Raw genomic sequence first — 10,151 nt, 5'->3', positions numbered from 1 at the left:
TGTGTGTGTGTGTGTGTGTGTGTGTGTGTGTGTGTGTGTATAAAATGAAAGATCCTAACACTAGGCGCCAGAGCACTCCGGACTTAGAAGGTTTTACTCTAAGCACCTGGGACCTAACCTAGCACAAACAGAACAATTTTCCCTCCATTTCAAGGATGCAGCAACAAGATGGGGCTGGAGCTGAAAGAAATGGGGGTTACAGGCCACCCCTGCTCTGACATGACTGTAAGACATGTCAAAGGGGAGGCAGCTCTGTCTGGAATTTTATATTACTCTTCTGCTTTTAACATTTGAGCTCAGATTGAACATTTCCTTCAAAGGGAGGCATATTTGATCTTCTAATCTACCCAATGACATTGAATAGACGTAGGCCAAAAGTCTTTTATGAGTTTCTAACTGCAGTGATGACATATTAACAGTCCTTATCAGTTAGGTGAGCAGGCTTGGGGACCAATAACAGCAATTAACATTCCAGAGCTGTGCTGACACTGTTAATGACAATTAATTTCAGCCATTGAGACCTCTGCTAATTAAAAGAGAATGGCTTCCAACTTTCCATTGTTTTTTTGACTTGCACATGCCACATGAATGAAATGTTGGAAAACAATAAAAGCTGAAATCCCTATCTTGAAACAATATTTGGAAACCTCTGGGAAGAATGGAGATAAAAAAGAAGCTTGACACTGGTCCAAGAATCTTCCCCTTGGAAATATATACTAATAGGTCTAGAGGTTTCTCCATTGCCCTTTAACTACTTCCAGAGTGCTGGATAAATGATGGCCAGGAATTAAGTGGCAAAGAGATTCAGCTTGAATCTTGCCCTTTACCCTCTCACCACTCACAACCTAACCTCTACCCACAAACTCTCTCAGACTTTTTGAACTAGGAGGTTGAAAGAGAGATCAACCAAGAGCACAGGATTATGAGAGAAGACAGGCAAATATTCTGAATCAGGGATTCTCAAACTTGGCTGCACATTGGAGTCACCTGGGAACACTTAAAAATACTGATGCCTGGGCCGGCCGAGAGGCGCGTTGGTTAAGAGTTGGCTTGTGATGCCAGCTCTGAGCAGCAGGGCCCGGTTCAGATCCCACATGAGGGCCAGTGATGCTGCGCCCTCTACAGCTAAGATGGTGAACAACAGCTTGACCTGGAGCTGGGCTGCCTTGAGTCGCCGGCGATGGTGTAGGCAGCAGTGGGGCTGGCTGACAGTGGGCATGAGCTTTTGTGAGCTGCCGTGAGCTGCCGTGAGCGGCAGTCCAATGGCTGGCGAGCGACTGCCTCACCTGGGAAGAGCACAATGATAATACCAACATGGGCCAGTGAAGCAAAGTCCTCCACAACTAGACTGAAGAACAAAAGGACAGCAACTTGTCTGTTCCCCTTCCCCGATTTGCCAACGCTGTTCCCCTCCCCCAACTCCCCAATAAAATCCTTAAAAAAAAGATACTGATGCCTGAGTCCTATCCCAAAAGATTCTGATTTCAAGAGTGTGGGGTACAGCCTGGGCATCAGGATTTTATAAAGTTCCTTGGGGGACACAGTAGGTTGAGAACCATTATTTTAAGTTGTTTGCATCTCACCCAGAAGAAAAAAGGGGGAAATAAATTTGTGATTACCTCTTACTTGGCAAGACTCCTTAATGCTAGTGTTTCTTAACCCTGGCTGAATATCAGAATCCACTAGGGAGTTTTTAAAATATCCAATGCCAGGTCCCCACTGCTGGTGAAATTAACTCAAGAAGCCTGAGAGTGATTATGAGAAGTGGCATTTTTAAACATCGACTGTCTTATGAGCTAGGGTCAATAACTACACTAAGGTATGGTTCTTACACTTTTAGTGTACATAGGGATCATCTAGTGCAGGGGTCGGCAAACTGCGGCTCACGAGCCACATGCGGCTCTTTGGGTACGTTCTGTCTTAAAACTTTGCCGACTCCTGGAAGAGCCAACCCTCACCACAATTTAAAAATTATCTGACAGCCATAAATATATTTTTACATAATCACCATTATGTGAGTAATAGCCTTTAAAAATTTTACAAATTAAACTATTATAGTTTTATTTTCCTTGTCAATTTTACTTTAGAGCCTGCAGCTGGGGAGCTGCAATTTGCTGACCCCTGGAGGCTCTTCCATCTCAAAAGTTTGCTGGACCCCTGATCTAGTGAGACTGTTTAAAAAAAGAAAAAATATATGTATAGCCTTGCATCCTATCCCCTGAGGATAGGCCTGAGAATCTTATTTTTAAAAGACTGCACAGGTCATTTTGATGAAGATGGTCATTAACACCACTTTCATCCATTGTTCTGATTGCTTTCTTGTCCTGACCAAACTGTGCTTTGCTCAACATAAATGCAACTCTGCCATCTGGTCTTTGGTGGTTTCTGGGGGGCACTTAAAAATATTTAAGCTTGGGCCGGCCGAGTGGTGCGATGGTTAAGAACTGGCTTGGGACGCCAGAGGGCCCCAGTTCGGATCCCACATGTGAGGGCCAGTGACACTGCCCTCTACAGCTAAGATGCTGAAAAACAGCTCAACTTGGAGTTGGGCTTCTGTGAGTCGCAGGTGACGGCGTAGGCTGCAGCCCCTGTGGCAGTGGGTTGCCATGGGTTACCGTATGTAGCCAGAAGCCGGCGACTGATCTGCCTCACCCGGGAAGAGCGCAATGATGGTGCCAACTTGGGCCAGTGAAGCAACGTCCTCCACAACTAGACTGAAGAACAAAACGACAGCAACTTGTCTGTTCCCTTTTCCCCAATTCCCCAGCGCTGTTCCCATCCCCCCAATACCCCAATAAAAATCTTAAAAAAAAATATCTAAGCTTGTCTTCTAATAATCATAACTGGAGATGCAATGGATATTTAGTGAACAAAGACCAGGGATGCCAAACAGCTCGTAATGTAACAAAGGATTGTCCTTTCAAAAATATCAATAGTGCTCCCAGTGAGAGACACTGGAACGTGGAAAGGTTTGGATTGTGTGTGATCTGAAGTATCAAGGTATAGACGTTAGCACCAGGCAAAGCACCAGGGCCACTAGACAGGAGGTAAGAGGAAAGATCTTCAAATTCAGAAAACCAAGATACGTGATAAAGCTTCTTTCCCAGCTATCTCTATTTTTCTCTTTTCTTTGTCTTTCCAAGGGGGCCAGTGTAACTACCCAACTCTCTCCACACCCTTGCCCTGGCCCCAGTCTCTATTAGGGACTCAGAGATGATCCAACAGTCCTATCTTCACTTTTGGTAAAGCCACAGCACAGGCATCCTGCCTCTGGCCCCCAGGGTGTCATTCCTAACCAGGTGATCACGGGTGAGTCACTTTATCAAACAGGACCTAGAGTCTCCATTTGTAACAGATGGCAAGTTTAGCTGGGTGGTTCCTATAGCCACTTTTATTTCTGACATTCTGTGATTCTATTTCAGGTTAGGAATTCTTAGTTTCAGTATAGAACTGTCCCAAAATATTGTTCCTACTTATTCAGTTGATACCTGAAATACTTTTACTGGAACCAACCTTTCAGTCTATAATGAAAGATTAGACTTAAACTAAATTGTACTGAAAGAAACAAATACATTACTTGAATTCCTTCTCAGACCTAATAACTATCATATGGATCTCACTTGAGAGCAGTGCTTGGTTCAGTGACATAGATTCACATTTTTTTTTCATTAAGAAGCATAAATTATGTACTCTTTGCCCTAGATCAAGGTTTCTTTTGACATTTTGGGGCCCAATTACTTTTTGTTGTGGGAGCCTATCCTGTGCATTTTAGCTCATTTAGCAGCATCCCTGGCCTCTGCTCTTTGGGTATTAGTAGCACCTCTCACCCAGTTATGACAGCCAAAAATACTTCTAGACATTGCCACATATCCCCTGGGGAGAAAAGTAACTCCCAGTTGAGAAGCACTGTCTTAGATGCTGGGGATGCAATGAATATGATCTATTCCTGCTCTGAAGTATCTCATAGCCCATAGTTGAGGAGAGACCCCTTAGAGAGAGAACAGTTAGTTGTGGAACCTCATGGGGGTGCCATGATGGAGAGATGCAGGGTATTTAGGGAGCAGGCAGGGCACTCAGCCAGGGAACAGTCTCCTTCATGGAAGATTAGGGGTTGGCCAAGTGAAGTAGATGGGTGAGGTTGTGGGGAGGGCATTGGAGCAGAGGTGAGAGCAGAAGCAAAGCCACAAACAGCTTGGTGTGGCTGCGGGCTCATTTGCTAGGCAGTGAGCAGACAGAGGTGACATTGGAGAGGAAGGCAAAGCTTTGTAAGCCTCCTCAGATGTCCTTTTCTAGGAAACGAGGCAGAGGGAGAACTGAGGCAGGGTGAACCATGGTGAGATTTGCACTGTAAATAGGTCCACTGCAGTGCTGTGGAAAGACTGAATCATAGCAGACAGGTTTGGGGGCTGTTGGAATAGGCAATCCAAGAAAGAGAAGGTGAGAGCCTGCGACAGGCAGGGGGTGAGAAGCTGCAGAGGAAGGGGAAGGAAGCGCCGAGGAGGCACCATCCTGGGAGCAGCAAAGGGAGCAGAAAGAAACTAACAATAAGCAGAGGAAAATATTTCCTGAGGTTCCTTAGTGCTGTGTTCAGAGTTCCACAGAGTTAGAGCTGGGGAGGACCTTGGTGATCCCCTAACGCTTCTTTTTTTATAGCTGAAGCCCAGAGAGGTAAGAGTGAACTCTACAACCCAGGCATGCTAGTTTTCAGAGGAGGTCTGTCCAGTGTCTAATGGGATGGTGCTTACAATGGAAGAAAAACAATCTTTCTTATGAAACAAGAATACTTCGGTAGAAAGGACGCACTACACTGTGGCTGGGCAGCTTTAGTTAAACCTTTTGCAGTTACTCAGCCCATACATAGTTGGATTTTTTGCTTCCTAATGATGCTTGCCATCAAGATTTTTAAAGAATATATCTCATGTCTAGCTGACAGTGGCTTCAAAGTTGAGAGAGGGTGGGGCTTGAGGGAGCCCGAAGGAGCCCAAGCTCATGCCAAAAGAAAACACCTGAGAAAACAGCATCGTTGCCAAATCCTTATGAAGCTATCCCCAGATAAAGTTCTGTTTCCTGATGCATCTGCATTTGTTTAATATAGAAAGATGCACTGGGTTGATCCTGTAGCCTTGAGTTCCCTCCAGCTGCTAACCTCCCAGGGTGGGTGTAACTCAGTTTAAGATGTGTAGCCTTAGAGTAAGTAAAAGTGTATTTCTCTCTTCTTAAAATATCTTAAACACAGATTTACACAGAAGCAAAGTAGATGGAATTATTGTATGAGCTACTCCACCTTTCCTTCAGAACTGAAGATGGGCTGCAACGTTCTTGCCTAGAACTTTTTAAAGAATCAACTTTAGTGGGTTGTGAGATATGATATAGCAAACCATAGAGATCCTAACAAAATATCTGTAGCATGAAAGACTTGTAACCTATAGGTGTAAGGATGGGAAGAGTGAAAAATGCACCCTTAGTTTTCGATATCCTGAATGCTGTGAGTGAAAACTCAAATGACTTAAATCCTATATCATAGCAAAAGTTTTATGCAGATAGCCCAAAGTGGTGTCTCCTAAAGTCATTGAGAAGAGATGGAATATCAAACTTTGGTAAGGCAAAGAGCACAGAGAAATATGCTAAGGGAAAAGCATTACATGAAACCACGTTTCATGAACACATGCTCTATTTCTACTCCCAACTGCAAGGGGTCTTTTTCAATAGCATGTTCCTAATATGAGGAGCCCCCTGGCGTTTTCAGTATACATAGCTGGATGTATAATTTGGTAGCTCATGGGGACAGCTGGATATTAGGTCATTCATGTTAAATTATTACATGAAATTTTCAGTAGAAATCTACCCAATTGTTATTTCTCTTCTTAGGCACAGATGGGAAATTACCCCAAAATGTAAGAGGTCATTCTTCATTTTGGTTGTTCAACTTATCAACTTTATCAGAGGTGGGGCATGTCAACCCACATTCCTAATTTTCTATGTTCTTTCTCTAAGCACCCGCTGGGACCACCTCAGCAGTCCCAGGATGAGCCCAAGAAGCCCTGTTGGCTATCTCATCAAATTTGTCTTCAGATAGTTTGTTTGCACATGTAGTCTACTTGAAACTTCTGGGCCTTGATTTAAAACAATAGGAAGAGTATTCAATGAATGCTTTTGATTCCACCACATCCCCTTTGTGTCCACAAGAGAATATACTGGGTTCAAAACCATAAGCCAACAGGGAATCCTATTTACCTTACACCTCATGCATAAGGCCAACTAAGTTTTGGTATAAATAGCTCAGAAGTGACGGCCTATCCCAGGTTAGGTTTAGGAAATGGAGACCTTCTTCCCAGACAAGATCCAAAAATAAGTAGTGCATTAAATGCTGTATCTTCTCCCACAGTTAATTTCATTTTCTGTATCAATCTGAATGCTTGGGACTCAGCCGCCTCATGGGTTGCAAGACCACCTGACTTGGTCAAAGTCACAGCCAGAGTTTCTCTTTTACAGTGTTCTTTAGAGACAGACCATTTAACAAAACATGAGATGTTTTTCTCAACAGGGTCACTTCTAAGAAAGGGCTAGTCTTCGTAGCAAGTATTCAACTTGCTTCGCTGCCAATAAAGTGGGGTTAGAGTGAGCAGCATTTGGCAGCCTTATTTTCAGCCTCACTAAAATCCTTATTTGTTTGGCTTTCCCTCCAGAATAATTTTTCTGGTCTGCCCACCATCCTTTGAGAAGAGTGACCAAAAGCAAACTGACTTGGAATGACCCACAACCCCAAACCATTCTTAGCCTCTGCTTTAGACATGAGACCCTTTTTAGGGTTTGGTCTGCTCTTCAAACAATGAGCCTCCATATCACAATAGGCATGTTTGTCTTGGGGGCCTTCGAACCCCTGCTGGAGTTAATAGAATATAAAGCAGCACTGGATTTATTGCCTGCATTTATTTGGCTTGGTCGATGCAATCATTCTCTGCCAAGGGAAATATCAGCAGGGGACAGAAACTAGTAAAAGACCCAAACAAACTTAAGTTTACTCCTTACTAAATGGAAAGCAAACCTGCCATCTGTGTCCACATAGCCCTTTCCCAGGAGGCTCAGAAGCAAGCTCTCTTGACTTCAAGTTGGCAGTTCCATATGCTTGGCAGAGGTTCCTATAGCTTCCTTTGTGAGCAAAAAGCTCTCTGAAACCTTGCAGAATTCCAAGTTACCCTCTGGATAACCTATGCAATTGTCTCCAACTAGTTCTCAGTGTTTTAGGAGGAATTTGTTATAATTAATTCCCCATTCCCTCTTTTTACTTCCTGCAAAATTTCATGATGTGGTTGGCTCGGCTCCACTTGCTAATATCCCCTTCATCTCAAATTCTCCGGCCCCAAGTTTTCTTTATCAGTTGTGAGTTCCTGGGGCCAGCGGCTGTCGCTGAAGTTTTTGGATCAGCTTTTCCCCTGCTCTTGAACTTTGCTTCACTTGGCTTCATTTTCTTAATACATTTTTATCAGAGATGGAATGGGAGAGGTGGGAGGGTAAAAACTGTTTTCTCAAAGCCATGCCCACTCTTGAAAAAAGAACTGAAAACTTCACCAATTCCCTGAGTTCCTTAGGCCTAAAAAGCAACTTTGATCCCCGAATAATAAAAAACTGAGCAAAATATGCATATGACTCCAAGGACACTGAATTAAGCAAATAACTGTCTCCATTTGCCACTTTTTTCTTGCCTATAATGACAAAAAAAATAATTCTCCAATGGGATCGCCATTTGAGCTCCTTCACACTCCTTTATTGAGCTCCTTTATTCAGGATTAAGGCAGGAGCGGGGAGGCCAAAGGATAAGGCCAGAGGCATTCCCGTGGTGAAACCCACGAGGATTCATGAAGAAAATACTGTGTGCTTTCCTTCCTGATAAGGATCCTATAACAACTTGTCACATAAACTGAAAGACTCCACCGATCCTCTCTCCATCAAGCTTCTGCTATTTCTTCAAGTTCCAGAAGATTCCTTCCCCAGGAAATGGCCAACGCATAGGCCTGTGGGCGGTGGTCTACTTAGAGGTGCCACACTTTTCCCCTTTGGCAGGTATCTGACTTAAGCTTGAATCTCTGAGCAGCCAGATTCCTGTGAACTCTTTAGTGTGTTTTTGGTGTTCATGGCTTCCTTCTGGTAGAACTCCATGCAGCTCTTAACATTAAAAACTCTGATGCTCTCTTGAGGGCATCGCTGCCCAGAAGCTGTGGGATGTGGCATTGTTTCTTCCCTTTACTGTCATTCACAACATCTGTTCCCTTCCCCCACTGAGAGTCAGACTTCTAGTGGACCCATTCATCCTTGTAGCTCTAGTATCCACCTAAAAGGGTGCATTACCTTTAGCAGGTCCTCAGGAAGTGGCTTTAAATGGACCTCAGTAAATGGCCACTTTTGGTCTCTGAACAGCCAGCACAAAAAGAAATAGACATGAGCATGATTTATTCTCATTCCATCATATTCATTTTAGTCTCCCCCTCAATTCCTCGCTAACATTCCCACATGCCCAGGACTCCCAGATCATTTCCTTTTGGATCTTACCTTGGTTCTAGAGTTTTCGCTCCTTTCTCACTCCACAATACTCACTCCAGAAAGCAGCTTCCCACAGAGCTAATACGTTGATGGCTCATGATGGTTTAATCGTATTAAAGTAGTCGAATTTTATCTGATGCCTGCATATAAAGACAAAACTCGTGGGAAAAGTTTAGGCACCACCAGGAGACACTGAAAAAGTTACTTTTGACCAATAGTGGTTGTCACCAGTGATCCTGACATTATTTCTCAGAAGCTTGTTTCCTCTGTGTGCGCACAACTGGTTGACTCAAATGCACTCTGATATTTGAAGACAAGTATTCCAGGAGCTCTGTTCACATAGACCAAGCTTGCCCAGACAGTGACTGCCATCAACGAAACCAGTCAAACCAATAAGCTGAGGCAACTGACCAGATGTTAGCAGCTGTGAGGCAAACTGCGTAGTTGACGATGAGCCAGTCGGGATCAAAACAAGATCAGGAGTCCAGGACGCGTTACAGGCAGCAGAGGGGGTATCACTCCCTCTTCCTGGGAATGTTATCTTTACTCCACTTCAGGCACCACTCTTCTCAATCTTCTTTTTTTTTTTTTCCCCTCTCCTCCCCTCAAGGCTCTGTGAAGAATGTTCTCATCCTAAAAGTCTGTATTAGTTTCCTAGGACTGCTATAACAAATGACTGCAACTCAGTAGCTTAAATCAACAAAAATTTATTTTCTCATAGCTCTGGAAACCAGAAGCCCCACATCAAGGTGCTGGCAGGGCTGGTTCCTTTTGGAGGCCTGAAAAAGAATCCATTTCATACCTTTCTCTTAGTGTCTGGTGGCTGCTGGCAATCCTTGGTGCTTCTTGGTTTGGGGCTGCCTAACTCTAATCTGCACTTTTTGTGGGCTTAGGGGATATGCCTTTTGCCTTTTCATTGTTGGAATGCACTCTCTTTAAAGGTTAGCATGAGTCTGGGCTGCAGGGACCATGACGTCCTCCTCTGGGTCCCAGGTGCCTCCAATAAGATGCTTGGGCTGCCCCCAATAAATAGATGTTGGTTAATAAGATAAATATTGATTGGCCCTGTCTAGGTGATGTGGGTTCGTCACGCCAGGTTCATGCTTGACCAGGCAGTCCCCTCTTGGTAGCCAAAGCCAAAGCTTTGTCAGGCAATGGATACCATTAACATTCAGGGGTGCTGGGCCAGCTTTCACTGCCTCTTGAGAGCCAATTGTGTGCATCTCTTCTAAACTCTACACTCAGTGACATAACATTAATGGCTTGAAACTGGCCATGGTGGGATTATTTTCAACATGGAAATCGGCAAATTCTACAAATCAGGCCCCCCACATCCCCACCCCTGGAGAGTCAGTGGTTAAACATTTACCAGCATATCACTGTTATGTTGCTAAATACAATAGTCAATTCTCAGTCTTCATCCTACCTGACTTCTAGACATGATGACACAGTTGATGAGTCTCTCTTTTGGAGACGCACTGTTTTCACTCAACCTCCGGAGAGCGGCTCCTCAGCCTGCTTTGCTGTTGCCTTCTCTTTTCTCTGATCTCTTTTTTTTTTTTTTAAGATTTTTATTGGGTAATTGGGGGGATGGGAACAGTGCTGGGGAATTA

At 44.0% G+C, this 10,151-nt stretch overlaps 1 long non-coding RNA gene across 1 annotated transcript in view; it reads right to left on the bottom strand.

Annotated features, from left to right (window-relative positions):
• LOC109385462 (uncharacterized) overlaps positions 1-8,850 on the bottom strand; it is a 13,335-nt gene extending 4,485 nt beyond the window's left edge. Inside the window, exons 1-2 of the long non-coding RNA XR_002124626.1 lie at positions 8,548-8,850; positions 8,347-8,407 (exon numbers count right to left, since the gene is read on the bottom strand). This is a non-coding gene — a long non-coding RNA (uncharacterized LOC109385462). The remainder of the gene's footprint in view (positions 1-8,346; positions 8,408-8,547) is intronic.
• Positions 8,851-10,151: the final 1,301 nt, after the last annotated feature.

This window comes from Hipposideros armiger, unplaced genomic scaffold (genome assembly GCF_001890085.2).
Source record: "Hipposideros armiger isolate ML-2016 unplaced genomic scaffold, ASM189008v1 scaffold_116, whole genome shotgun sequence".
Classification (NCBI taxonomy): domain Eukaryota; kingdom Metazoa; phylum Chordata; class Mammalia; order Chiroptera; family Hipposideridae; genus Hipposideros; species Hipposideros armiger.
The sequence above is the reverse complement of the archived record's forward strand: the minus strand, read 5'-3'. Positions and strand labels throughout refer to the sequence as shown.